We start from the raw sequence: 25,996 nt of genomic DNA, 5'->3' as shown, positions 1-25,996 counted from the left end.
CCCTCAGTGAAATTAGACATTAGCTAGTACCACCCTCCCCCCCTTCCCCTACATTATCACCAACTTTAGTATCTAATTAAACTGTAGAATTAAAGGCTTTTCTTGGAACACCTTCATTTCTAAAGTAATGAAAGGTGAATTATGTTTAACTTGTGAATGTGTGTGGTGTATATGTGTGTGGGTGGTGGGGGGGGGGGGGGGGGGAGGGAGGGGGGAAGGATGTGGGAAAGGTGTTAGAATTAATGACTAAGATAGTCGTGGTGCATCGCAAGTACAACCCACAACTGCTTCTAGATAAGAAAGCTAACTATCCACAGCTAGGGTAGAAACGTGCTACAAAACACACTTCCCCTGCATTACTCCTCTCCACTGTGGCACTTACTTGGGCTGCACACTGTAACCCCATTTAAAATCAACCATTCTAAAATGTGTGTACTATACTTACTGTTCGTTAATCACTTGATTGCTACATTTCTTACTTCTGAACTGGCAGAAATTGGAAGACTTCTGGTCTTGATGCTTTGTGTCGAACCACAGCCATTCGTAGTAGTAATACTACTACTACTACTACAATAATAATAATACTGTGTATAGCTCTATAGTAGTCCTTATGTAGCTATTGCTCTGTCGTGCGGTCAATTAATTCAATTATCTGTTTCTAAGCGAGTAATGAAACAATTTCTGGACTACTGCAGCTGCTATCTACAAGTTGGAGAAGACATTTCTTGAGATATTTAGCATCTGTCACTCATATGTCTCGCATTTATCATCAGCGATGTATGGGACAAAGTACAACTACATGTGTAGTGGATGGACTACGTGAGGATACTGTAACCTCCACCACACTGTTGCTATTAATTGAGAAAAAGTGATAATTGGTAAATTAGATAATCAGAGTCATATAAAATCGAGATAATAGTAATGATATTTTGAAAATATTTGAAACAATATCGAATCTTTTAGTTTTTACGCCTCAGAAAATTTCATTTTACTCCTCAGGGTGTTACCACTGGCGTAAAGCAACTACAACACGTCGCACATAAGGAATCGAAACTTTGAGAGATGGCCTATCGACTGATGTGTATCATTTTTCTGTGTGTCTCGTAACTTTTGCGCAGTCTTCTTGTGAAGCGCAGAAGGAACTTACCAGCAATCTTGTTTGCTCCGTATGATGTTGTAGCCATGCCTGCAAGGATAAGAACGGGAACGTTTCGTCTGCACTGCATGCAATAGCAAGTATATTTTAGTAAATGAACAGGTGCCGCCACAAGTGTTTGGGTTATGCTGATGGCGGCCGGCTAATTAGCGACGTATCTGCGGGCGTCGCCCCGCGATATTCGGGCCAGCCGTCACGTGATCGCAATCACGACAGCCGGATTGCGCCGCCAGGGGGCGCCGCTGGGGGGAATGCAAAACACGTGCCCTACCAGTCTCCACGCCGGCGTGCTTCACGAGGACGGGGTAGATTAATGTACAACTAATGGTGTCATCGCTGTGTAACCCGAAGTGATGCTGAAGCCAAAAGGACTGTGATAAAAGGTACCACGTAAATCTACGTCTATATCTGTACTCTACAAGCCGACGTCCGGTGTGTGGTGAAGGGTACATAGACAGTTACATAGCTAGGCACGTGGTAGACAAGGCGAGTGCACAGTGCGCCGTTTCCGCAGGGGTGCATTGTTGTGACGGATTGAAAAAAGGAAAGCGAAAGAGTTTAGGCGCTATACGAAGGGGAAGGAGGCGGACGAGGAGAAGATTCAGAAGGTGAAGAAAAAAAGGGACGAGAATCAGAAGGAGGGAATGGATTGGAGTTCACTAAAAAGGAACAGGGCCAGAGATTTATCAAAGGTAATCATGATCATATTCAGTTGGAATACATTAAGGAACAGTTGTAGAACAGCTGCCTGTCCCTGGTAAAGAGATACTAGAGGTTCGTTTTCGGCTACTACACAGAACCACTCTGGTTACACCAAGTGTAGTTCAAATCTTTCTTTTGTTACTGTTTTGGATTTGATTGGCAGTGGAGCATTGAAAGAGGAATCGCGCTATCGCTTGAAGGAAAGCGATCTTTGACTGTAACTTTTCAATTTTTTGAATCGTGTCATACAAAGAGAATTTCTAAAATACGTATCTTTTACTATAAAATTGTGTTCCTCTCAATCATTTGGGAGAGGGGGAGGATGGTAGATGGAATGGAGGAAGGGAGACAGTATGCTTGGCTTGGGAGCAAGAACTCTAGCTAGGCCACGGTACATACGGTAGTAATACCATTTTCACTCCTCTATACTCCGATCGGATTAAGCGTGGGGGAAGAAAGATTATTTCTCGATGATGATGACGTTGGTTTGTGGGTCGCTCAACATCGTGGTCATGAGCGCCCGAACAAATTCCCAATCTTTCCAGTTCCAATCCCGCCACTTCCCGAATGATTATGAGATGATGAGGACAATACAAACATCCAGTTTCCGGGTGGAGAAAATCGCCGACTCGGGCGGGAATCGAACCCGGAACCCCGTGATCCAGAGGTAGCGACATTAGCCACCAGATCACGAGCTGCGGACAGATGACAGATTATTTAGCGATTCCCTTTTATATGAACCCGAGTTTTTTATTTTCACCATCGGGATGAACTGATTGTCTAAAAAAAAAAAAAATCTCACACGCAAACTGTGTAAATGATTAGATTCAGAATTCTCTGTGTCAGGTAGGACATTACGAGTAGAGCTGTTCCTGTTTATGTTTTGTTATCAGGCTTACTAGGCTGGAGAATAGCCATGAACGGCGTGAGATACTGAGTAATCACTGTGAAATACACTGAGGTGTGAGGTACCAGTGTGGGGCGGCGTTACCAATAAGCGACAGTGTTTGAGAAGAGCCTCAGGGTCGGTCTCCGTTTGGCCAGTTAATCGTATCGTGCAATATCTACATTTCTGGGGCTCGGATGTGACTGTTGCTCGATGTTGAACAGTATGCGAACGAGAAGACAGGCATACTCGTCGTCACGGAGGTTACGATCGACCGTTTCTGAGCAAAACAGGGCAGCATCGACGTAATGTGTACCAAGCATATTGTTTCCACTTCACGTGTGCGTCCGCCGTCCGAGAACAAGTAATGGCCGGCCGGTGTGGCCGAGCGGCTCTAGGCGCTTCAGTTTGGAACCGCGCGACCGCTACGGTCGCAGGTTCGAATCCTGCCTCGGACATGGATGTGTGTGATTCCTTAGGGTAGTTAGGTTTAAGTAGTTCTAAGTTCTAGGTGACTGATGACCCCAGAAGTTAAGTCCCATAGTGCTCAGAGCCGTTTTGATGCTCTCACGCTAACGAAACGGAATCGTGTCAAGGCGTAAGGCTCAGCTTTGAATCCTTTTCTCTCGCTTACATTAATCCCACTAGATAACGGCTTCACGCCGGCTAAAAGTTCTCAAAAATTGATGAAATAAGAGTTTTCGAAGATATATCTGTTTTGCACGTGAATTACTCTTTCTTCGGATTGCCCTAATAATGCCGAGTTTTTCATTCCAACTTGAAACACTCCTATCATAAATTCCTAGTTGCTTCAAGGTGACTGATTCCAGTGATTGATTGGCGAAATCCTACTCAAACGAGATCTGAACTTTCTCCGTGATTATGAACATTGCATAATATTTGTTTATGTTGAGAACATTATGTCATTCTTTGTGCTAGTCACTAATTTCTGCAAGTTTCCTCACATTTCGTAAGACATTTCCCATTTTGTTCTCTGTTGCGGTTTCGGAGAACAGCCTCACAGGACTAGAAATGTTATTCGCCAAGGTATTTCTATAACACATCGTCGTCAGCAGTGGTTCTGTGATACTAAATTGAGGTATATCAGACTATACCTTCGATGCTAACGATGCCTCTTTACAAAAACTAACGGCAAGAATTTGGCGACATATTTTGTTTACTAATATATGGTGAAATGTCTGTGTTAACATATGGTATGAAACCATTCCAATTCTAGATAACCAATGACTCCCCTACACCCCCGATCCTCTGGAGAATCTAGCTTGCTGCTATAGAACTCCTGGGTAATTTCCGCTTCGTTTTAAGAAAAGCTAGTTTTTCACACATACTTTGTCAGTGTTAATGACATCACAGGCACTGAGGTGTGTCCTACAATGATATAAGTTTGCAGATGCAGTCAGTGGCATGTGTGTATATCGTCTGTAAAATGTGTTGCGAACATAAAGAAGTAATAAATGAAAACGTGATGACTGATGCTATACTTCCATTGCAATAAATGTGAAAGTGTAGTAAGCGATACACTTTTCTTCGTTTCATTGTTTTATGGAGGATGCCAGTGAGCTGAAGTTCCATAAAAATTTGAAATGATGCGGAATGTTGGTTGGAAGTGTCTCAGTTTTCTAATTTATCAAATGCAGCATAAATATAGTCTGAGCAATTCGTGCGCCTTAAGCTATGCTGCCACAAGACGCAAAAAGTTTCTAACTTCGGTACTAGACTTATTGTGTCAATCCTTTAACTTAAGATTATACCTCTTATTGAGTGGATTATGACAACATTTTGTAATCTTAAACTCAGTCAACAACTACATGAAATAGTGAGAGTCAACCTTTTATGGTCCCTGTGAGTCATTAAACAGGCAACCTGCAACTGGGAACAAGTGGCTGTTTTAGCTTTGAGTAAAACACAATAAGTGATGCCTCAAGATGGCAGTCCACTTACCTGACCCATAACACCTCGGATGTGACTCCATGCATCAGTACTCACCTGTGGACAAAAATAATGGTGGTGAGTGTATGATAACCTGATTCACATGCTACCGATGATAATTTTGTCCGAATTCAGAAATTTTATATTTGCTATTAACATATCGTTGTTCCCTGCAATTATTTATTTCCTGGTTGACACTAGTGAATAGCAAATACATTGCGACAAGTAATAACAGAACGATAAAGAGAGAAACGATCACGTAATTGATATAGGTATACAGATACTCCTTCACGTAAACTTACGTTTTTGAAAATTACAGCTCAGAGAGGCAATAGTACGAATGATTTCAAAATCGTGCGATACGTACAGCAATGTATGAGCAATAATTGATGAAGACTGCTGTGAGATGTTAAACAACATAAGCCAAATGGAGTCCTCTGGTATGCATCTGGAAATGTCAGAGGTGCATTACGGTCAACTGATGAAAGGCATCCAATCGAAGTGTAAACGTGAAAGCAATAGCTACCACTGCTCGTCAGTGTCAACAGGCGTAACATTCATCATGTGAGTAGCCTCAGACAAAAGCAAATCGTTAGTGTGTGACAAATGGGTTCGTCGTCTTCCGATATAAGGTGACGGTTTACCCTGTTCAAATAAAGAGCGGATCCTGTGAGGCAGAGGGTGACCTTTATCTTGTTTGTAGCGCCGCATTTCTAAATTTTTCAGTGCACTTGAACGCTTTATCAGCTATGGCTGGCAGCACTGTGTGATTCATCGGTGACTGTGGTCTCGTCTACGGGAAATTAAAGTAGCTGAATGACTCTAAGAAAATCAGAACGCCTTAAATAATGAAAAGGAAGGAAACGAGCTTCAGAGTTAACGTCCATTCGACGATGAGATAACTAGAAACTGAGTGCTAGGTAAAATAAGCCAATAATGGGCAAGGAAGATTTCTGCGTCCGTTTCAAAGTAATCGTTCCTGCTCTCTATGAAAGCGATTTTGGGAAGTCATGAAAAGTTTTCATCTCAATGAATGTGTAGTAGACTGAACCCCATTAATACGAGCTGACAACAAACAAATACGAGAGTTAATAGACAACGTACCACTGTCCATGCAGACTGAATGTACTACGCGGTTAGGGTACCCAGCTTCAGAGTAATGATGTTCATACTGTATGCTGCAGGATTTGCATCGTTCGCTATGTTAGTGCCATGACTTGCCTCTAGGCGCCGGTTCTGACAGGGCGTAGGGTTGAAACTTAAGCTTCAGTAGCAGACAGTCAGCATCGGTCTGGACAACGTGAGAAACGCTTTACTCGCAAAGTGGTTTTATCAAAACAACAGAAAAAGTACTGATACTCTTCACGAGTATCAACACATTAAAGGAAGACGCAGGGATACTAATTCGGCACCGGGATTGAAGAACATGATTCGCTATTTCGAACTAACTAGCGATCTGCGAACTGCTCTTGGCTGAGGCTGCCAGTCAGTTGCGCTACAAACTATCCCACCTGAGATGTTCTGGGCAGCAGTAGAGCAATATCTGTTGCGCTTCCAGGCTGTCGTGGATGCAGATGCTCGTCTCACTGAGCAACGCTCCTAATCATGAATGTAAACGCGCTACGCAATTAATGAATTTTACCTGCTCATGTGAAAATTAAATGCGTTTATTTCAATGACTTATTTCTGTTCCGCATGTCGTTACAAATGTTTCCTCGAAGTTTCATTGTCCTACGATCACTCATTCTTCGTGGGGGCCCTTGCAAGTAACGAAAGTTTAATGAACCTCACTGCACTGCATGTTCACTGGGCCTCACGTCATGCCTATTGCGATAGTATACTAATTTATTTCGAAAAGTGTTTACCTTGAACAGTGCAAAACGTGGGACGAGAATATAAGATGTTATTACAATGAAATGAACACCCTTAGCTTCTTACAGGCGTTGACACACGTCAACGGGGACAGATGAAAATGTGTACCCCGACCGGGACTCGAACCCGGGATGTCCTGCTTACATGGCAGACGCTCTATCCATCTGAGCCACCGAGGACACAGAGGACATCACGACTGCAGGGATTTATCTCTGGCACTCCTCCCGCGAAACTCACATTCTCGACGTCCTCTGTGTCCTCGGTGGCTCAGATGGATAGAGCGTCTCCCATGTAAGCAATACATCCCGGGTTCGAGTCCCGGTCGGGGCACACATTTTCATCTGTCTCCGTTGACGTATGTCAATGCCTGTAAGCAGCTAAGGGTGTTCATTTCATTGTAATATCATTCTAACAAGCTGCATGGTCACCGATGGTATCTGTTCTTTCGGACATGTCAGAAAGAACAGATACCATCTTAGTATCACTACTAACACTTTCAAAATACGAGGATTGGAACTTTAATAGATGCAACAATTTATTTACAGCTCTTATAAAATAGGTCCTGCAGAAAGTGTCATCACTTCTGTCCCTAAGATAGTCGTAGATTGTGTTCTAAAAATGAACAGCACAGAGACAGAAGTGATGACACTTTCTGCAACAACTGACCATCATTTTCCAGGACAGTGCTCAAGTACGTACAGTGCAAGCTGTTACTGATTTGTTTGACTGGTTGGGCTGCTAAATGCTATACCACCTACTGCACTCCCCTAACTAAAGCCCTCGTGGGATCAAATCTATTCCTAAACTGAGGGAAACACTTCACGGCATTCGCTTCAGAAGTGCTACAAATTCGTCGGGCAATATACCGCGTTGCTCGAACTGTCAACACAACTGGCACTACTAAGAGTATCCTACGACTTGCACATCGCTGGCAACGGGTTACACACAATGCTGGTGACTACGCTAAAGGTCAGTAAGATTTTGAAACACGTACCTGTTTTGTACGAGCTGCAAATAAATAATTGCCACTATTAAAGTTCCAACCCTCGTATCTAAACAGGTGAGACACTTCTTGGCAATAAAGACGCACGGGTCGCAAAACTGTTGGTACTTGGAAGTAATAACAAGCTCCGTATGCTTTTAGCTCGCGGTAGTGTTTGCTACCGAAGTCCAAGTACGCAACAAGCAGGCTACGTTGTTTCCCATTACTTCATAATCGATGGTTCAGCAATCTGATCCAACACGATGCAGCCAGAAATATCAGTTCTGTGATTTTTACCGATTTCAACACAAAAGTCACACCAGGTTACCCCTCTTCTTCAATTAATTTACCTAGTAGCTGTCTTTGGTATACACATTTGATGTTTTCCATTGCACGTTGATCCGCCGATTGTAGAAGAGTCGTTACGTTAGGAGACAATTTCACTCTCACCTCAACACTGACGACCTGTTCCACTACCGGATGTCACTGTTCATTGTCAGTATAAAATATTGAATTCAGCAAAAGCCCCTCTTCCTCGAAATAGCTTCACACACTTGGCCGAAAATTATCGTGAACTAGTTTTTGAACTGACACTGTGCATCCACGCAGTTCAAATGGTTCAAATGGCTCTGAGCACTATGGGACTTAACATCTTAGGTCATCAGTCCCCTAGAACTTACAACTACGTAAACCTAACTAACCTAAGGACATCACACACATCCGTGCCCGAGGCAGGATTCGAACCTGCGATCGTAGCAGCCCCGCGGTTCCGGACTGAAGCGCTAGAACCGCACGACCATCGTGGCCGGCCATCCACGCAGTATTTTGTGATTTGTACACAACTGGAATAAAGGTCCGATTAATATGTTTCAGTGAACGCAGGTATTTTGATTTTTCTGTCAACAGGAGTGGGATTTTCGTGCGTTCCGGATGCATTACTACAGCCCATAATTGTATCTCAGTCTTTATACATCTTATAACCGCTTTTATAGTCATCTAATGCGGAAGCCAGCGTCTTACCGGGTAGCATACGATAAAGAAGATCCAGATTCATCTGCATTATAAATATGGTGTGATGTGAAGTTCTGTGAGGAAATAACTTCTTCACATTGTTTTTTGAAGTTTCCTGCAGCCACTGTATCTCACGAAAAACTTTCACCCGTTGCTGAAATCCGGCGTACGCCACAACGAGCTTTCCATCTTTCCTAGCATCCTCAGCCGGCTGTGAAGTTAGGATCGCCATCGGGTAGTTTGCTGTTCAAGTTTACCGACTCTTCCTGCAAAACTGGACCAGATACCAGAACATCGTACTCTGTTTTTTCATTGAATCCATCAAATGATGCTTCATACAGTGTTTCATTTCTTGCTTTCTTTATTCTAGCGCAGTTTTGCAAACTGTCTTCAGATATAATTTTGAAGCAGAAGTCTTCAGTTGTTTTTCCGTTCTTCTTACAGCCTGACACTGTTTATGACAATACACCACATTCTGTAGCAATGTTTATTAGCAGTTCTCTTTGTCTACTCTGTTTTGTGCTTCCAAATTTTTGTCCACTGCTATAACCACTTTCTTTCATATCCAAGCCATTTCACTCACGCGCACTCAGAACACTTGAACAAAAGAACAATGCTAGTACAGCTTCTTAACTCGGTAAGGAAAACAGATAAACACTGACGATAGTAACTGTACATCACACATGGGACCAGCTATCTCTATGCTGTCTGTAGTGCCAACGTAACAATTCTACATCATAATCTTCTACCGTACCACACAAACCGTATACCGTACATTTTCGCTTCCACCCCCCCCCCCCCCCCTCCAACAAAAACCCAACACAAACAAACTGGAAATCCGTATTAATGAAGGCCGAATAAACGAGGTTCTTGTGCATTCACAAACAAAATATACAGTCACTTCTGTGACTGTAATAAGGATTTTTTTGTTCAAGTAGTACGTAATATGTATATTTAGGAAATTATACACGAACGCAACGGTGCGATGGTTGAACGTATGAACTGTAATATAATAGTTGTTATACCCCACAGTATAGAAGAACAACGTGGAAGATACAAACATCAGACAAGAAGAGAATGGAAGCTTTTTAAATGCGTTATTCTCAAGAAAGTTGAAAGTTAGATGCATGTTGGAAAACTAATGAAGAGGTTTAAATGTGGACAATTTAGGTTGGGGTTCATCGTGATTGTTATTGACATCGAATGATACAACAAGTTTGCTGTTACCAGTCACTGTCAATCTATAGCCACAACGCGTTTCAAAGGTTTAAATCTTCATCATCACACAAACGTAAAGGTAAATTTTAAAATAAAACAATTAAAACAGAATACCTTTCTTTGTCGTAATACATCACATGCAAACTCACACATCGTAGACAACGGTAATGTCTGGAGACTACCAGCTGCAAAAAACATATAGCAAATTAGAAATAATATTTCCAAGTACAACGGATATATAGCAAAAATCACCATTGTTTCAGAGTAAGTCTTAAAGCACTGTGGAGATCTTTGGTTGACTTGATGAATCCATACGTTAGAGTAAATACTGCAAGTGGTATGTAAATCCTTTTCTGTCAAATTTTCGTACTCTGTTATGTAATGAACATTCATTGTTATCTGCTGTGCCTTAGTGTTGCTTGTATTGTGTGGTTTGTTACTGAGTTAACCCCAGTGTTATCTAAATGGAATTTACCGGTCGTCCTGGCTGACACTGGAAAAACTGTTTATGTCACTGTTATGTCCGTCTATCAGGTTTGCCCTGGTTTGTAAATCATAAAATATTATTTGTCCTTGCTTAGAACTCAGTATTAATTTTACTAACTGTCGTTCAAAGTTAAATACTGAGCACGTTTTTGTTTACATTTTATTTATACATTCTTTAGGCGATCTAGTCTCTTAGTTTAAAAAGCAAGCTTGATTATTTACTACGGTCCACATAATACATTTCACATAATTTTACAGTCGTTCCTTGCCTCTTCTAATTGGCTTTTTTTTTTACTGAAATGTGGATATTTATTTTGATACTTTATATTTGGATCATGTGCTAATTTATTTGTTTTGATCTGCTTCAACAGTAATTTATGTAATGGCAGGACCACCTGAATAAGATCTAAGTTTACATGTTTTCGTAGTTTCTGTTTTTAACTTAAAATTCATATATATGTATTTATCTGAGCACATTCTGTACCATTACCCACTCACCCTGTTTTTCATAGCGGCCCATTGCCTTTTCTCATCTTACGACTAATGTTTATTGACACTGAATTCATTAGTAAGGAACATCCGTATTCTTAGTATGTTTGAATTCAGACCTTGTATGTTAAAGAAAGATATTATACCTACTTCGAGAAACTTTTTAAAAATATATTCGTCTTTTGTGATTAATGTGTTTTTTTTCTGATGTGGTACCTCATCACTCTCGGTTCACCGCTTGCTATACCACAGGTCTAGGTGACCTACTAATTCGGCGGACCATTTCATTCCGCTGCTTGACTAAAAGCAATATAGTCAAATTTAATTTGATTTATTGTAATCATGTCTATACTGAAATAGCGCACAAGTATGAAGACCGTCATGGCGCAGAAACAAACAAGTTTGCGAATCTTACAGTTCTGATTCTGGATTTACTCGTGGTGAGAAATAAAATGTCACTTTCTTAAATACACCAAATTCTTTCTTCCCTTCCTTTTGCAGCTAAGACATATTTGATGTGCCGATTTCCCATACTCACTGAGTGGCGGTTTAATTCTTTGACTGCATCATTTAAGACTTGAATAGGCACTTCAAGAAATAAATTGAAAATCGCTTAACATAGCACGTAGGTGCTGAGAAATGTCGAAGTTTCGAAAAGTGACTAAAAATATTTGACATCTTGCAGAAGCAGAAGTAATGAAGACTACAAGCATAAAAATTATCCAGGAAGTGACCAAAAGTAGCGCACACGAATCGATGGTCATCAATAGCCTTCCCTCTATAGCTCCCGTGGACGGAAACGGTAGCAGTAATATTTTCGTCCGTAATGACATGCTGTCGACGAAACAGTAGGCCCCAATTGTTCTTCTCTGAGTAAAATTATTTTGGATCTGTGGCCGCGTCATTTTATGATATTAATATGTTAACATGGACAATTGAAGTAACGATTCTTAACATTAATTATGCAAGGAAGCCAAGGAAATTTATATAATGCGAAAGACACTTTGACGCAGATGTGCACATAAAATAAATCTTATGGCTACGTAGTCGTTACGGAAGGAAGTAGACCGACACCAATGAGAAATGTTTTCCTCTGTCTTTCACACTGCTACAACCTTCTACCCCGCGTACCGAACAGGTCGCATGGTACAAATCACACAAGAAAGTAATAACGTTTCGTGAAGTAGCATTCTAGGGACGTTCATGTTTAAACGCTGCGGATGGTTCTTTTGTAGTAACATGTGCATACCGGGCAGCTACAGTGCCACAAGGCTATGTCACTAATGTTGTCAACAAGGGAGAGAAACATCGTAGTAATGAAACCTTTGAGAGAAACTCAGACTATATATAGTATATTTATTGGCGTCTTTATCTTCGTTCGCTTTTTTTTCTAAGAGTGTAAAGAATTAACTTTGCGTTGATTTGCCGCCGTTACCACAAAAATTTCTTCTTTTTCAGTAGCTACTTCTTCCATTATTGTATAGAAACTATATTCGTTTTAGACTACACCTTGAAGAAGATATTAACCGATCAAAGTGAAATATAAAAAACTAGAAAGAGACAGTTTCTCCTTAGAAAAAGTACTTAGTACACTGTAGACATAGACGATAATAATGCGACTATTGTTTTGAAAGATACATTTAAATGTGTACTTAACGTATTTCCAAATTGTTTTGAGAGCTATAATTGCGGTTTGATGAATTTACAATGTATATTCTGTTACGGGAAGCGCTTCGTAACTGAAGTTACTTTACGCGATACAAAGGCATTTACGATGTGTTAAGTTAATTTGCCACCGTCAACACAAAATTTATTTTTCAGCGCACTGTATCAAAGACTCACTTCAAATTATTGAACAGTTAAAGGGAAATCAAAGAATTATGTCAGCAATGTTTGTAGTGTCAATGCAACATAAATACAAATGGTCGAATTTCGACCACAGGCGCTGTTAGTTTTATGATTTACGCAATGTTTCGGGTGGCTTCGTATAGGACGGTGAAGAGTACAGTTCAGCATTCTGACGACGGGCAAAACATTGGCAAATGTATATAAAATGAAGCACTAAATGAGAGTTGTAATCAATTAGTTTTCTTGATTAGCGGATGTTAAGAGAGCATCCAATTCGTAAATGCGTATTACTTTACTAATCAGTTCAAATCCACAGTAGCAACTAAACCATAACTACGTGTGGTTTTTGTTACCCTTTGCGTTTCTTGGTAGCGTACTCTGTTGGTCAGTTACAGATTACTCTGACTGACTTTCAATGACTTCGCAGAACACAGCAGTTAGAATGTGTTCATCATATTTGTTGCTGGGCTGTAGTTCCAGTTGGTGCTCAGTGTGTTTCGGCCAAAAAGAATGTCGGGTAGTACTCGGAAGAGCGGTCTGTGGTCATGGTGGTGGTGGGGACGAGACTGGACGCGTGGCGAGGCACACCCGCGGCGCAGTTCGAAACTGTACGCGTTTACTCCTCACAAATGATACCGAAAGTGCTAGTAGAAAATGACTTCTGTTGATATTATTAAATTTTACTGGCAATGAGGAGCAAAAAAGACTACAGAGTCAACATAGAAGGTGGCAGACCGTGATTGTAACATATTCGAGTAAGTCGATGGTTTGTTAGTTTCGGAAGAAGGGAACGATTTCAAATATTGAAGGTAATTAAGTAACAGCAACAGTTATTCTATTGACGATATGCTTCGTAAGGTATTAAGCATATATTTCTGCGATCCTAGTGTGAATACAATGACATATGGAAAAAGTTGAGCAAAACCATATCTATTTAAGGTTTACAGGCTGGAAATAATGTAAAGCATAAAATCACAGTAGTCAGCCCGCGATCTGCGGACGATATGCCAATGTTACATGAGAATGAAGAAGGTGCGAAACTGGCACTGAATAATTTAGCTGAGACTTCAGTAAGAGCAGGTCTTAAGATAGCATACGGTCAGACAAGATACTGAATACAGAGATCGACTGGATGGCTGACGGTTTACCACTGGAGAATGTTCGCAGTTTCTGGTATCTGCGTGGAGTACGGCGAGTAAGCTTTAGACGAGGAGAAGTATCACAGGCAGGCACTAAATGTTGTGAGAACTATGGTAGCTTGCAAAGACAATATACGGAAAAAGAAATTATCGCGGAACGCCAAATTACGATATCGTATATCGACAATCAGAAGTATCGTATTAGCGACAATCACCATCGGCAAGTGAGCTGATCTCCGACTGGAACATCAGTAACTAAAATTTTTGAGACACACCTGTGGGACAAAAAAACAAAGTATTTTTTGGATACATAGTCCATGACAGGAGCTACACATTGAAGAGCCAAAGAAACCGGTACACCTGCCTAATATCGTGTAAGGCCCCCCACGAGCAAACAGAGGTGCCGCAATAGGACGTGGAATGGACTCGGCTATTGTCTAAAGTAGTGCTGGAGGGAATTGACACCATGAATCCTACAGGGCTGTCCATAAATCCGTTAGAGTACGAGGGTTCTGAACAGTACGTTGCGAGGCATCGCAGATAAGTTCAATAACGTTCATGTCTGGGGAGTTTGGTGGCTATCGGAATCGTTTAAACTCAGAAGACTGTTCCTGGAGTTGCTTTGTAACAATTCTGGTCGTGTGTGTGTGTGTGTGTGTGTGTGTGTGTGTGTGGAGGGGCGTCACGTTACCCTGGTGGATTTTCCCACGTCCGTCAAACTGTAGAATAGACGTTAATGGATGCAGGTGATCAGACTGGATGCTTACTTATGTGACACCTGTCAGATTCGTATGTAGACCTACCAGGGATACCATATCACTCGAACTGCACGTGCCCCACACCATTACAGAGCCTCCACCAGCTCGAACAGTCCCATGCTAACATGCAGGGTCGATGGGTTCATGAGGTTGTCTCCATACTCGTACAAGTCCATCCGCTTGATACAGTTTGAAACGAGACTCGTTCGACCAGGCAACATGTTTCCAGTCATCAACAGTCCAATGTCCATGTTGGCGGGCCCAGACGAGACGAAAAACTTTGCGTCCTGCAGACATCAAGGGTACACACACGAGTGGGCCTTCGACTCGGAAAGCCCATATCGACTGTGTTTCATTCGATAGTTCGCAGGCTGACACTTGTTGATGGCCCAGCATTGAAATCTGCAGCAATTTCCGGAAAGGTTGCTCTTCTGTCACGATGAACGATTCTCCGCAGTCGTCGTTGGTCCTGTTCTTGCAGCGAAGTCGGAGATTTAATGTTTTGCCGGATTCCTGATATTCACGGTACACTCGTGAAATGGTCGTACGGGAAAATCTCGACTTCATAGCTACTACGGAGATGTCGTGTCCCATAGCTCGTGCGCCGACTACAGCACCACGTGCGAACTAACTTAAATCTTGAGAAACTGCGATTGTAGCAGCAGTAACCGATCTAACAACTGCGCCAGACACTTATTCTGCCTGTTTACATATCTCTGCATTTGAATACGCATGCTTATAGCAGTTTCTTTAGCGCTTCAGTATATGAGGGTATATAACCAATTTTAAGAGCAATACGGAAGAGGTTGTTGAGGCTTTATGAGCGCGCAGTAAGGTTGAATCGAGAAATTATGGAACGGTCACACTTAAGATATGGCGCAGGGGTAAGATAGTGGACAACTATTCAGGGAGGCGGGTGTTCAGAACCCTACCCGCCATCCAGATATAAATTTCCCTAATTTTCCTAAATTGCTTAAGGTATGTGCTGGTAAGGATCTTTTGGAGGTCCACGGGCAATTGCCTTAGCATCCTACCCCACAGCGAAGTTGTGCAGTTCCTTGCCACGGACCGGGAGGTTCTGACAGCAAAGCTGCGTGTGCAGGGATATGTCGTATGGGTTCTGCAGAACCGCGGAGTCAGGAGTGCTTATCAATCAGCAATATCCTGAATTGACGCGGCATGTACACCAAGAGATTTTTATTCAGGAATATTTTCTGTCAGGCCGATTTGAAGTCTTCCGTAGAGTACTTCGACGGTAGTGACTGAGGTGCCAGCCGTGGCTAAGAAGGCAGCGTGTGACGTCTCCGGTGGCTTTAGCGGACAGCGACCTTGCTGACTGATGCCGCATTGTCATCTTCATGACGTAGGGCCTAACCCGGCGGTGATGAGTAAACATGGAGCTCTGCGATTCTGTCAGGAAGTGTGCACGTCCCACGTCGAACCCAGGACGCCCAGACTGGCTGCTTTTAATAGTTCCGTGGACGAAACTATGTCTCGAAATCCAGCGGAAAAACCAAAGAGTTTCTAGTCGTAAGAAACGTACAACTGCGGCAAGACCCAGCCAATACTTTCACTGCACTACAGCAGTGGTAATGTATCCAGTATCAGGGCCACTAGAGCGCAGTCGCTAAATATGGGTTTCAGAAATTCTTTCACCAAGGAAGAAATAGTAAATATTCCACTTCGAATTCTAACAATTGCTAACATGAGTAATCTAGAGGTAGATATACTGAGTGTAGCAAAGCAGCTTAAATCACTTAATAAAGTCAAGTCTTCCAGCTCAGATTGTATACCAGTTACGTTCCTTTCAAGAGTACGCTGATACAATAGCTCCACAGTCAGCAACTGTAAACAACCGTTAGTTCGACGAAAGATCGGTGTCTAAGACTGGAAATTTGCACGCGTTGTATCGATACTCAAGAAAGGAAATAGGGCTAATCCGCTGAATTACGGACCCATACAATTACAGTTGACATGGAGGAGGATATTGAAGCATATGCTGGGCTCAAATATTATGAGCAACCTTAAGGAAAACAATTTGTTGACAAATAGTCAGCAGGGATACAGATGACATCTAGCTGTTTATTTCACGAAATAATGAATGCTATCGACATTGGATTTTAAGTGGATTCCGTATTTCTAGATTTCCAGAAGGCTTTTGGCAACGTTTTCAAAAGCAACCTCGAATCAGATTGCGTGCCTACGGTAGTATCATCTGAATTGTGCTACTGGATTCGTGATTTCCTGTCAGAGAAGTCACAGTTCGCAGTAGCTGACGGAGAGTCATTGAGTAAAACAGAAGTGAGTTCTGGCGTTACCCAAGGTAGTGTTATAGAACCTCTGCTGTTGCTGATCTATATAAACGATCTAGAAGAGAATCTGAGCAGTTCTTTTAGAATATCTGCAGATCATGCTCTCATTTACCATCTCGTAAAGCCATCATATGATCAAGATTAATTACAAAATGATTTAGACAAATAATCTGCGTGTTTCGGAAAATGGCACTTGATTGTAAATAACGAAAAGGTGAGGTGATCCACATGAGTACTAAAAGGGATCCGCTAAATTTTAGTTGCACGATGAATCTAAAGGCTGTGATGTCAGTTAAATACATAGCGAACTGCAATTACTAATTAACGATTAAATAGATAATGTTGTGGGAAAGCTAACCAAAGACTGCGATTTATTGGAAGAATACTTAGAAGATGTAACAGGCTACTGAGGACACTATTTACTCTGCGCTTGTCCGTACTCTACTGGATTACTTCTGGACGTTATGGGATCCGCATCAGGTTGGACTGAAGAAGCACAGCGAACAAATTCGAAGACGGGCAGCTCGTTTTGTGTTGCTGCAAAATAGGGCTGAGTGTGTCACGCGTATGATAAGCATGGTGGAGTGCAGCAATTAATACAAAGATATTTCTCTTTGTGGCAGGATCTTTTTACGAATTTTCAGTCACCAACTTTCTCCTCCGAAAGCGAAAGTATTTTGTCGGCCTCCACTTACATAGAGAAAACTGATTATCGTAATTAAATAAGAAAAATCACTGCTTGCACAGGAAGATAGAAGAGCTGTCCGAGAGTGGAACGGTAAAGAAGTAACTTAAATGTGGTTCGATGAACCTGTTGCCAATCACTTAATTATGAACTGCAGAATAATCATGTAGATGCAGATATAGATGTAGACAGTGATGTCAAGCTTCGGCGGATCTAGTACGAAGGCCAGAACCATCAGAGCTAGCTGCTGGCTCTTACAGCAGTGGTTACACCTAATTGGTGATACTAATAGGTGAGTAATAGCTTATCTATACATCCGATCTATGACTGGAGTCGAGACTGCACCGGACAAATGCACGACCCCGGTGGAAGCTGGAAGCACCAAGGCGAGCGACACGATGATGAGGCTTTAAGAATGAAGAAAACGTGCTTATTTATTGACTCGTGGTCCTAAAAGGACCTAAAAACTCTAATAAATAAATAGAGAGATATTCATTCTAAGATAACGTCACAGTATTTGTGACACAGAAATGAACTTCTGGGGTTGGATGGAAGTATTGGGGACAGTTACTGCCTGCGGAGGACTGATGTTTAAATATACCAAATTAAGCTCTGATCATTTGTGAATGAGGGGATATCGTCCTGAAGAGGGCACATGATTAGAAAGATTTACGCCGGCCGGAGTGGCCGTGCGGTTCTAGGCGTTACAGTCTGGAACCGCGCGCCCTCTACGGTCGCAGGTTCGAATCGTGCCTCGGGCATGGATGTGTGTGATGTCCTTAGGTTAGTTAGGTTTAGGTAGTTCTAAGTTCTAGGGGACTGATGACCTCAGAAGTAAAGTCCCATAGTGCTCAGAGCCATTTGAACCATTTTTTTTTAGAAAGATTTACGCCAGGGAGGATGATTTGGATTTACCCTTCCGTCGACTACTATATGATTGGTGATGGAAAATAAGCCCAAAAGGCATAGAATGGGGAAAGAACTCAGCTGTACCCTTCAAAAATGTACCATTTCAGCTCCAGCCTCAGTTGATTTAGGAAAATAACGTAAAACGTAAATATGAATGTTTTGGTATGATTTGGACCCAGTTACTCCCTAATGCGAGCCCAGTGCCGAAATCCCTTCTTCGTACTACATCCTAGATACTGAACATCAGACCTCTGGATTCCAAGTCAACACCCACTTGGGCACCAATCCACAAGATGAGTTATACTGTGTGTAAAATGGTACACACTTCGAGTCGATTTTTTCACACTTTCATGTTGTAAGATTTTTGACGCTGGTGGGGAGCCAGTAGTCATACTTACAGAAGAGAAGCTGCGTAATTACTGATAGTCGTGTACGCTGTCAGAAAATAATTTTGTATATTTCCACCGTGAAAGGAAAGTGAAACGCAATCACGTAATCCTCTCATCTAGCCGTTAATACCGATCTGGAGTGAAATTCTGAATAGCCAGACGTCAGCTGCCTCTTGACAGAACACTGCAGGTACTTGAGAAATTCTCCCCTTTCCGCGGGAATGACTCAGTATTAAAAGCACTCTTTAAATTACTTTACGTACGTCTACTTACAAAAGGCCCTCCTTGTACTAATTGTTTGGCGTTCTGAGAATCGTTAATTAACATTTCTTCAGTCTTGGGAAGGAGCAAAGGGGGAAAGAGAGAGAGAGAGAGAGAGAGAGAGAGAGAGAGAGAGAGAGAAAGAAACGTGAAATAAGACTGAAAGGAAAAGACGTCAGGCGTTCATTTGGAAAGAGTTTGCGAGGGCACAGCCCAGACAATTATAAAGCGCTTTTATCGTGCACGGTGGAGCTGTGCAGCGGTCGTGGCAGAAACTAATGAACAGTCACCGGGAGCACCAACGCTGCGACGCAAAAATTCCCCGCCTGCGCGGTGTGATTGTGTTGCGGCTTTGCGCAATTAGAGCTGGTCCAGATGCGCCGCCGACTGCAGGCGGTAAATACCTGGACGGGAGGAATTAGGGCGCTGCGACGACTTAAAAATTTTAATACCACTGCTGCTCGCGGCGTGTCGCTCCCGCACGCCGGGGGTAACGAGAATTTAGTGGTGTCCGCACAAAATTATCGCCGCCGCTTAAGAAATAGCTGCGCAAACTGCGCCTGCATAACACATGTGGCCGGGAAACAGACACTGATATAGGTCCTAGCGTGCCCGCACAGTACGTTCCACCACCTGGAGCAGTACGCGGAACTACAAGACGCTGCTCTATGCTCATGACTACTTTCTCCTTATTTTCACTGGTTAGTTTCACTCTAGGATGAGGGTATATCATTGAAATAATGTTTCTGACTTGCTTTTGTACCCAGATGATTGAGTTCTTGTACATTTATGCTAATTCGCGAGAGATATCTCGCAACAACTGACAGAAGTTTTTTCAGCTTTTCGTATCTAATGGCCCCCATGCACTAGAAAACCCAACGTATAATTTTTAACCCAAATGTTTTATTCTAAAAAGGCCCATTACACACTACTGACCATTAAAATAGCTACACCAAGACGAAATACAGATGATAAACGGGTATTCATTGGACAAATATATTATACTAGAAGTGACATGTGATTACATTTTCACGCAATTTGGGTGCATAGACCCTGAGAAATCAGTACCCAGAACAACCACCGGTGGCCGTAATAACGGCCTTGATACGCCTGGGCATTGAGTCAAACAGAGCTTAGATGGCATGTACAGGTACAGCTGCCCATGCAGCTTCAACACGATACCACATTTCATCAGGTGTAGTGACTGGCGTATTGTGACGAGCCAGTTGCTTGGCCATCTTTGGCCAGACGTTTTCAATTGGTGAGATATCTGGAGAACGTGCTGGCCAGGGCAGCAGTCGAACATATTCTGTATCCAGCTAGGCCCGTACAGGACCTGTAACATCTGGTCGTGCGTTATCCTACTGAAATGTAGGGCTCCGCAGGGATCGAATGAAGGGTAGAGCCAGGGTCGTAACACATCTGAAATGTAACGTCCAATGTTCAAAGTGCCGTCGATGCGAACAAGAGGTGACCGAGACGTGTAACCAATGGCACCCCATACCATCTATCCAGGTGATTCGCTAGTATGGCGATGACGAATACACGCTCCCAATGTGCGCTCACCGCGATGTCGCCAAACACGGATGCGACCATCATGACACTGTAAACAGGACCTAGGTTCATCCGAAAAAATGACGTTTTGCCATTCGTGCACCCAGGTTTTTCGTTGAGTACACCATCGTAGGCACTCCTGTCTGTGATGCAGGATCAAGGGTAACCGCAGCCATGGTCTCCGAGCTGATAGTCCATGCTGCTGAAAACGTCGTCGACCTGTTCGTGCAGATGGTTGTTGTCTTGCAAACGTACCCATCTGTTAACTCTGGGATCGAAACGTGGCTGCACGATCCGTTACAGCCATGCGGATCAGATGCCTGTCATCTCGACTGCTAGTGATACGAGGCTGTTGAAATCCAGCACGGCGTTCCGTATTACCCTCCTGAACCCACCGATTCCATATTCTGCTAACAGGCATTGGATCTCGACCAACGCGAGGAGCGATGTTGCGATACGATACACCGCAATTACGACAGGCTACAATCCGACCTTCATCAAAGTCGTAAACGTGATGGTACGCATTTCTCCTCCTCACACGAGGCATCACAACAATGTTTCACCAGACAACGCCGGTCAACTGCTGTTTGTGCATGATAAATCGGTTGGGAACTTTCCTTATGTCAGCACGTTGTAGGTGTCGCCACCGGCGTCTACCTTGTGTGAATGCTCTGGAAAGCTAATCATTTGCATGTCACAGCATCTTCTTCCTGTCTGTTAAATTTCTCGTCTGTAACACGCCATCTTCGTGGTATAGCAATTTTAATGGCCATTTGCGTATATGTATGTGCGTGACAGAGGGAGAGACGTCACGCTGCAGATAAACTGCCACATCAACCTGTTAGGAGAGACGAAATGTAGGTACGTGAAAAAATAAACCCATGAGCCAATTACGTCGTATCATGATTCGAATCATTTGTCTTCACTGGTCACAATTCACACCATCGTATTTAGATTAGCTACCACCCCGAGCATGACAAGCATATCCGTTAGGTTTAGACGTGGGTTATTCGAATCTATGACGTCCTCCTGGGTCATGAAACTGGATTTGTATTCGTTCAGCAAAGCAATGCACCATCCCTGTTCATTGGAATTATACCAAGGAATTATAATATTGGCTCTATTCAGGAACATTTACAGAGCTTTCATGTAAATGAAGAAGGTAGATGCTTTGACGTTTGAAAAGAAATGTGGCTTCATGTTTCGACAAGGAAGAAACCTGTCAATCCCCAGAACAAATAGTCCAGGTTCCCCACTTCATTATGTCTCCCATCCAATATTTTCCTGCCTTAATATATGTGTCTATTATCCAACCCCTTCCACCCCTCCACTTTGTATTTGCAAATAATGAAATTGTTCAAATTTGAAAAGTTTTAAAAATTATTTGAAAAAGTTACGTACATTAATCTGCGGAATCTAATTATAAAATCTGCGAAAGCATCATTTCCTTTTACGAATGCAGACGTGTATTAATCTATAAAGAGAGGATCTCACACCATGTATAATACCTCGATGTATACCTACAGGTACCTTTAGTGTTGTTGACAACGAATCGAACATTTCTCCAATGAACACTGCTCCGTCGTTCAGTGATCCATTGCCAATGAAATGGTGGAGAGTCTCGAATTACCAGAATGCAGCGGAGTGTCCGCTGATATGAAACTTCCTGGCAGATCAAAACTGTGTGCCGGACCGAGACTCGAACTCGGGACCGACAGTTTTAATCTGACAGGAAGTTTCAGTTTCGAATTAAATGACGTATGTGCCGCCTTGTTCCTGCCACAAGCAGCGTCGTACTGTTCATCCAAAAACGTCTGTTTCCCGTAGGACATCCCGTTGTTACTTGTCAGATGTTCTACATTCTCTGTTTGATTCTTTGTCACCTCTTTTTATCTGTTGAATGTTGGAAACTGACCACTGACTAGTGGAAACTAGTTATGGCATTGTGGAACTGCTCATGTGATTGTGCCGTAAAAAGATTAAAAAAGGCATTGTATGAAGAATTTTTCTGTGAATGCTTCAGAACGAAATCCTCATGGGCATATCTTCCATAATGCAGAGAGCGAAATAGCGACCAGTTTGGTGAAGTGCGGATCGTTGTTGCACAACAATACAAGCTCCCCACAGTTGCGTCCGTCTTTTGCGTCCGATGCCACGATGAGACACAGCCATCATCTCTGGCGGTATTAGTTAGCAGCCGCTAAAGTAATTGTGGACTAAACAAGTATGCTTTTGGCTCATTTTGCCTTTCACTCCCGCACTTTCCAACATATTCTGTCGTGGGCAGCGAAAGGGGTTGTCAATGAGCGGAAATATCACTTTGAACGCGGCGAATAAAAATCGCGTATTAAGTGGTGGTAAACGAGTGCCCGAGTGTTTCATCGGATTTTAGGCTCCAGTGGTTCCGGAAACACTCGCCGCCCATTTCGCGCCAGAGCGCACGTTGGCGGGTCGGTCGGATGGTCGAATTAATTACGGGCACACGCGAGTGCCGCGCGCCGATTGGACAGCCGCCCAGCAACACTTGCCGCGGGGGTTCCCCTCCGGTACGTAGTCGCAATAATGCAACTCACTGCCACTTGGGGCGCCACAGAGCCGGACGTAATACATACGGCGGGTCGCAAAGTGGGGTTAACCAGGACAGAGCGCCGAGGCGAACGGCGCGTGACAACGAAGCGGCCAGCCAATGAGAGAACACACACACACACACACACACACACACACACACACACACGTAGGGCCTCTGCGGAGCGACCGCAGCCCGTTGATAGCCGCGCGTCCCTTTGCTGTGGCCACGCGCGCTGGCTAACAGTTAACCGAGATTTATCAGCGCTGTAAAATTCGGCGATTAACTTCGGCGCTCGGTGCTTTGTCCACGATGCAGTATCGACAAGGGCAACCTGGCGCTACTGGTCGTGTTTTAATTTCGGGCAGGCGGTGGCCAGCTGCAGCAGAGTTAGAGAGATGACAGATTCATTACGTTCCGTGATACGTTCTGTCATTTAAGTAAAAAATCGGAAAAAAGGGTGATAGGATCCGAGCCACCAATGACGCTTTGTTTTTTTTTCATGAAGACGTCATCAATAAGCTGAAGTAAATGTACGCTTCTTCTTCGGTTCAGATCTCATGTAATTAAGTCCCTTTGTAAACATACCAGTACACAGCCGCGCCTGAGTGCTCGTCCTACACGCTGCTGCCGACGCCGCAGCCGGTTTCCAGCGTCCGCTGGATGGGGGCTTGCGTCCAGTCTGGAGACGATTGGTCATTCTTTCCGTAATCCTTCAATTGGGTTGCCTACTAGACTGTTTTATGGGCTTGTGACTTTCCCATAACATGTTTTCCAGAATTTTGTAGAGAACTGTTATTAGCAGGAGCATGAAATATCCAATGTCTGCATTCAGCTCCTGAGGCTAAACTGTGGAAAGACCTGAGTGTCGAATCATTACTGTGGAATTATGGAACAATTTGCAACTAACGAAAGAGTGTCGGTGGCCCTCAAGACTGTTGGAGCCACGGGCTCTCCGGAGCAGAGGCACTCTGGAGCAGAGAGATTGGAATTCTGTGATCCACGAAGCTTCACGATTACTTTTGCCAGCACGGAACAAGGGGAAAAGTTGACAAGAACATTAGTTTTCTATCCTACCCGCCATAGATATGAACACTTACACTAGTTGTAACACAGAGGCCACTGGAACAAATAGGCAGATCCTGTGGGTTAATGGCGGAGCTGGCGAAGTGGACAATTAGCTAGAAACTAAGTTCAGAGCGTAGCAGAAGCCGTCGTAAGCGTATGCAAACAGTCCGGGGAGCAATCCAAATCGAGGAAAGTGAATACAAGCAACGTCAGTCAGACTACCATTCATACCGTTAATGGAGGACCTTGATTCGCCCCTGTAATAAAAGGTGAATGGAGCACTCTCTGACTAAGTTTCGTTTGTCAGTTACTGATAAGGTAACATCATATTTCCTTTATAGTTATGTGTAATAACCTCTGAATATTGCGCCATCAACATATAATCATAAAATTTCATGGTCAACTTTTACAAATCATTTAAGTAACTAGAAAGAGCCGAATCACTATGTGCGTCATCGACTTCACGCTGTTAGTGGAGGAGCCAAACTGTTTGGCTGAATAGGCACTAGTATTGTTTTTGGAGTATAATTAAATTTAAAGGGTGCCATTGACTTCCTGAATTATTACAATAAATGGTACTCAGTTTAAAAATGAGAAAAAAATGGTAGTTTGACCGAAGAGAGTGACCGATAGCTTTAGGCGCGCATACATTGCATCACATCACTTCATCGTATATTTTGCAATTTTACTTGCATAATAAAAAACTGCTGGCAACCCCTTAAACCAGAGGCTTCGTTGTTTCTATATGAGAGAGCCTTAGTCTGTACCTTGGTAGTTTCATTAAAGCCTCACAGCAAAATCAGTGGCATCAAGATCTACGCGCGGCCTCCTTTCTGGGATACGGGATAGCAGTGCCTGAGTTGTGAACAAGTACGTTGCAGAGTTCCTTCCGACATGCACAGACACTGCAATTTCGTATTTATCGCCCGGTACCGGGCCTGCCAACAGCGTACTTGTGGAGCCAGGTGTCCCACCGTTGCGGTTCCGGCTCCAACGATTACTGACCGCTTATGTACACAGGTTTGTAGCTTGCCCGGGCATCCCAATTATGGTCTCCTGTTCCCTCAGTCGGTCGTCCATCTTCCGGAACGGCGGCCCCGGTTAGGGTGTACGATCGCGGTTCGCGTCAGAGCTCTTCTCTCCGGTCTTGAGGTTTTCCCCCTTCCACCTCTTTTCTGAGCCTCTCTGCATATACTCCTGTGGTGTGTGCCCCGCCCATGTCTCCGGCTCAATTTGGCACAGTGCCCGAAGGACTCAACCCATCCTGAGGCCCTCCGCCGCCACTTTCTTTCAATACTTGCCGCGTTTCAAGGTTCTGACATTGTCTACACTAACGGTTCGATGGTTGCTGGTCGTGTCGGTTATGTTCTTACTCTAGGGGATCATTATGAACAACACTCAATGCTGACTGGCTGCAGTGTTTCCACTGCCGACCTGTTCGCCATCTCTCGCGCCCTAGAGTATATCCGCTCCTGCTCAGGTGAGTCCTTCGTTATCTGTAGTGCCTCCCTGAGCGGTTTACGAGCTATCGACCAGTGTTTCCCTCGCTCTCGTCTGGTGATGGCCATCCAGGACTCCCTCCATACTCTTGCCTGTTGCGGCCGCTCTGTGGTCTTTCTGTGGACCCCTGGTCACGTCGGCATCCCGGGAAATGAACGTGTTGAAGCGCTGGCCAAACAGGCTGTCGGTACACCAGCCTTGGAGACTGACCTTTCGGAGAGTGACCTCAGCTCAGTTTTGTGGCAGAAGACACTT

At 43.4% G+C, this 25,996-nt stretch overlaps 1 non-coding gene across 1 annotated transcript; it reads right to left on the bottom strand.

The window, feature by feature from the left end:
• Nucleotides 1-6,671: 6,671 nt before the first annotated feature.
• Nucleotides 6,672-6,745, bottom strand: Trnat-ugu (transfer RNA threonine (anticodon UGU)). The gene has a single exon. It is a non-coding gene; the product is annotated as a tRNA-Thr (tRNA).
• Nucleotides 6,746-25,996: the final 19,251 nt, after the last annotated feature.

This window comes from Schistocerca gregaria, chromosome 5, assembly GCF_023897955.1.
Source record: "Schistocerca gregaria isolate iqSchGreg1 chromosome 5, iqSchGreg1.2, whole genome shotgun sequence".
NCBI classification, from domain to species: domain Eukaryota; kingdom Metazoa; phylum Arthropoda; class Insecta; order Orthoptera; family Acrididae; genus Schistocerca; species Schistocerca gregaria.
The sequence above is the reverse complement of the archived record's forward strand: the minus strand, read 5'-3'. Positions and strand labels throughout refer to the sequence as shown.